Here is a 5,000-nt window from a genome sequence, read left to right as displayed (position 1 = left end):
CATTTCACGGGGCGAAAGTTCGTCGCCAACCTTCCGCCGCGGAGAACGCGACGTCACCCCGGTGGAGCTAAACTCCAGCCGGAGCAGGTTACCCCGTGAAAGTATGGTAACTTTTCTTCATGTGTATCTTTGAAAAGAAACAATTTGAAAAAAAAGCATAAAAAAAACCGTTCGATCAATCGCGCGCCACGCCTCGTACAAAGCGGGGGGATCGACCGAACGGTTGATTCAAACGCACACCAAGCGTCCCGTTCAACAGAAGCGGGCACTTGGTCGCCTCAGCAACGCGCACAATGTCGCTACCTCACACAAATCTGATCGACGAATGGCATCACGATCCGCATCGCTATCGTCCAGAATGGAAAGAGAGTTTTCGTTCTTGCGCCCCCGTAGGTTGGCGTAGTAGCAATGTCCTTTTATTTTTCTAGTGTTTTTTTTACCCATAGCCATTTATGCCTTAGTTTGTTTTTGGCTGCTGCACACGATATATTTTACCGTGATACACTAGTTGTAATGTCCTTTTTATATTATTTTCTCTCTCTTCCAACGGACATAGCAAGATCGTTCGTCGTCGACGTGTGTGAGTGCGACACGAGCCGTTTCGGCCGTTACGTAGTTCGATATTCGTGACACGCGTACAATGTACGCCACCTCTTGTGCCATGTGTGTCTTTTGACTGGATTATAATTGCGTGAGATTCACGGTGGAATCTACCAAAATAATCATCGATTCGCTGCTTTTTTTTTCGCAGTAACGAAACGTTAATGATCCTTCCGCAGGTTCACCTACGGAAACCTTGTTACGACTTTTACTTCCTCTAAATGATCAAGTTTGGTCATCTTCCCGGCAACATCGGCAATGCCGAGGCATTGCCGCGTACCAGTCCGAAGACCTCACTAAATCATTCAATCGGTAGTAGCGACGGGCGGTGTGTACAAAGGGCAGGGACGTAATCAACGCGAGCTTATGACTCGCGCTTACTGGGAATTCCTCGTTCATGGGGAATAATTGCAAGCCCCAATCCCTAGCACGAAGGAGGTTCAGCGGGTTACCCGGGCCTTTCGGCCAGGGAAGACACGCTGATTCCTTCAGTGTAGCGCGCGTGCGGCCCAGAACATCTAAGGGCATCACAGACCTGTTATTGCTCAATCTCGTGCGGCTAGAAGCCGCCTGTCCCTCTAAGAAGATTTATTTGTACGCCGGTAGTAAAAACCTCCCGACCGAAGCCGGGGGCCTTCGAGATACCGGAAAGTACGCCTATTTAGCAGGCTAGAGTCTCGTTCGTTATCGGAATTAACCAGACAAATCGCTCCACCAACTAAGAACGGCCATGCACCACCACCCACCGAATCAAGAAAGAGCTCTCAATCTGTCAATCCTTCCGGTGTCCGGGCCTGGTGAGGTTTCCCGTGTTGAGTCAAATTAAGCCGCAGGCTCCACTCCTGGTGGTGCCCTTCCGTCAATTCCTTTAAGTTTCAGCTTTGCAACCATACTTCCCCCGGAACCCAAAAGCTTTGGTTTCCCGGAAGCTGCCCGCCGAGTCATCGGAGGAACTTCGGCGGATCGCTAGCTGGCATCGTTTATGGTTAGAACTAGGGCGGTATCTGATCGCCTTCGAACCTCTAACTTTCGTTCTTGATTAAAGAAAACATTTTTGGCAAATGCTTTCGCTTCTGTCCGTCTTGCGACGATCCAAGAATTTCACCTCTAACGTCGCAATACGAATGCCCCCATCTGTTCCTATTAATCATTACCTCGGGGTTCCGAAAACCAACAAAATAGAACCGAGGTCCTATTCCATTATTCCATGCACACAGTATTCAGGCGAAAATAGCCTGCTTTAAGCACTCTAATTTGTTCAAAGTAAACGTACCGGCCCACCTCGACACTCAATGAAGAGCACCGCGATGGGATATTAGTTGGGCCGCCCCGAAAGGCTAAGCCCACCGGTAGGACGTCCCACAATCATGCCAGTTAAACACCGCGAGCGGTGAACCGACAGCGTGGGACACAGATTCAACTACGAGCTTTTTAACCGCAACAACTTTAATATACGCTATTGGAGCTGGAATTACCGCGGCTGCTGGCACCAGACTTGCCCTCCAATTGATCCTCGTTAAAGGATTTAAAGTGTACTCATTCCGATTACGGGGCCTCGGATGAGTCCCGTATCGTTATTTTTCGTCACTACCTCCCCGTGCCGGGAGTGGGTAATTTGCGCGCCTGCTGCCTTCCTTGGATGTGGTAGCCGTTTCTCAGGCTCCCTCTCCGGAATCGAACCCTGATTCCCCGTTACCCGTTACAACCATGGTAGGCGCAGAACCTACCATCGACAGTTGATAAGGCAGACATTTGAAAGATGCGTCGCCGGTACCAAGACCGTGCGATCAGCCCAAAGTTATTCAGAGTCACCAAAGTAAACGGCGGACGGGACGAACCCGCCACCGATTGGTTTTGATCTAATAAAAGCATTCCTCCCATCTCTGGTCGGAACTCTGTTTGCATGTATTAGCTCTAGAATTACCACAGTTATCCAAGTAAATGTGGGTACGATCTAAGAAACCATAACTGATTTAATGAGCCATTCGCGGTTTCACCTTAATATGGCTTGCACTGAGACATGCATGGCTTAATCTTTGAGACAAGCATATGACTACTGGCAGGATCAACCAGGGAGCTTTGTGTTATTGGTAGCTCTTTTCGTGTGTTGCCCCATGCCGCCGAGTCTTTGCCCGGTCGGCCACACGTTTTAATATAATATGTATATCGGGTACCGCACAACTTGTGTACGCGTACTAGCGCTCAGAGCGCTCTGTTCGACTTTGTGTTTCCTCGGGTGAAGACAATTTTTGTCGACTCCCCGGTGCAAATCGTTCGAATTATCCTTCTCGTATCCTTCGGCTAGATTGCAAGCGTCGGGAGTACGATTGGAAATCAATGTGTACCGTCTGCGAACAGACTGTGATACGCACGGAATGTGGCGAGTTGATGCCTCTGTTCGACTGCTTCCCTCGACTTGCGAGAGAAGACTTTCTGGTCACCGCATAAAGGGCCATTCGGTCTTAGACACCGACCCGCGGTTATGTAGTGTCGACGATTCAAATTGAATCATATTTTCTAGACGGAGCGAAGAACTCGCCCCTGCGAAACGTGAGCGCTCGGAAAAACTTTGAACTCGTGAGAGTGGTTCTTACCGGAACGAAACGAACGCCTGTGGTGCGAATCTCCGCTCAGACGAAAAATTTTCAAAATTCGAAAAAAATTTTTGTCTGCGTGTTCGTGACACGGTGAGGACGAAACCATAGCCCCGACAACAAACCCGCAAAGGGATGTCGAGATACGGGCCGAAACAAGTCGAAAGTTCCGAAACCCGAGGACTAGGTGCCGACCGACCGGTCGAGACCGCTCGGTGCATGAAGTATCAACGGTGCCGCTCGGACGTCGGAGCCGGCCGGTCATAACACGTGTTCCTTATGGGGCAAAACAGCAACGCGACCTGAAAAATTTGGCAGTACGTTGGAACTTAGTTCCATGCGAGAATCGTTGGGACTTTGAAAATTTTTCGATCCAACGAGTGATGCGCGACTCTTTCGGACTTTGAAAATTTTTCGATCCAACGAGTGATGCGCGACTCTTTCGGACTTTGAAAATTTTTCGTTTCAACGAGTGATGCGCGACTCTTTCGGACTTTGAAAATTTTTCGATCCAACGAGTGATGCGCGACTCTTTCGGACTTTTTCAATTTTTCGATCCAACGGGTGATGCGCGACTCTTTCGGACTTTGAAAATTTTTCGATCCAACGAGTGATGCGCGACTCTTTCGGACTTTGAAAATTTTTCGATCCAACGAGTGATGCGCGACTCTTTCGGACTTTGAAAATTTTTCGTTCCAACGAGTGATGCGCGACTCTTTCGGACTTTGAAAATTTTTCGATCCAACGAGTGATGCGCGACTCTTTCGGACTTTGAAAATTTTTCGATCCAACGAGTGATGCGCGACTCTTTCGGACTTTGAAAATTTTTCGATCCAACGAGTGATGCGCGACTCTTTCGGACTTTGAAAATTTTTCGATCCAACGAGTGATGCGCGACTCTTTCGGACTTTGAAAATTTTTCGATCCAACGAGTGATGCGCGACTCTTTCGGACTTTGAAAATTTTTCGATCCAACGAGTGATGCGCGACTCTTTCGGACTTTGAAAATTTTTCGTTCCAACGAGTGATGCGCGACTCTTTCGGACTTTGAAAATTTTTCGATCCAACGAGTGATGCGCGACTCTTTCGGACTTTGAAAATTTTTCGATCCAACGAGTGATGCGCGACTCTTTCGGACTTTGAAAATTTTTCGATCCAACGAGTGATGCGCGACTCTTTCGGACTTTGAAAATTTTTCGATCCAACGAGTGATGCGCGACTCTTTCGGACTTTTTCAATTTTTCGATCCAACGGGTGATGCGCGACTCTTTCGGACTTTGAAAATTTTTCGATCCAACGAGTGATGCGCGACTCTTTCGGACTTTGAAAATTTTTCGATCCAACGAGTGATGCGCGACTCTTTCGGACTTTGAAAATTTTTCGTTCCAACGAGTGATGCGCGACTCTTTCGGACTTTGAAAATTTTTCGATCCAACGAGTGATGCGCGACTCTTTCGGACTTTGAAAATTTTTCGATCCAACGAGTGATGCGCGACTCTTTCGGACTTTGAAAATTTTTCGATCGAACGAGTGATGCGCGACTCTTTCGGACTTTGAAAATTTTTCGATCCAACGAGTGATGCGCGACTCTTTCGGACTTTGAAAATTTTTCGATCCAACGAGTGATGCGCGACTCTTTCGGACTTTGAAAATTTTTCGATCCAACGAGTGATGCGCGACTCTTTCGGACTTTGAAAATTTTTCGTTCCAACGAGTGATGCGCGACTCTTTCGGACTTTGAAAATTTTTCGATCCAACGAGTGATGCGCGACTCTTTCGGACTTTGAAAATTTTTCGATCCAACGA

The 5,000-nt window shown here is 47.9% G+C and overlaps 1 non-coding gene across 1 annotated transcript; it reads right to left on the bottom strand.

Moving 5' to 3' along the window:
• Positions 1–762: 762 nt before the first annotated feature.
• Positions 763–2,676, bottom strand: LOC125501528. The gene has a single exon (XR_007279118.1). It is a non-coding gene; the product is annotated as a small subunit ribosomal RNA (ribosomal RNA).
• Between the last annotated feature and the right edge of the window lie 2,324 nt (positions 2,677–5,000).

This window comes from Athalia rosae, chromosome 6, assembly GCF_917208135.1.
Source record: "Athalia rosae chromosome 6, iyAthRosa1.1, whole genome shotgun sequence".
Lineage (NCBI taxonomy): Eukaryota > Metazoa > Arthropoda > Insecta > Hymenoptera > Athaliidae > Athalia > Athalia rosae.
This window is presented reverse-complemented; position numbering and strand designations above follow the sequence as displayed.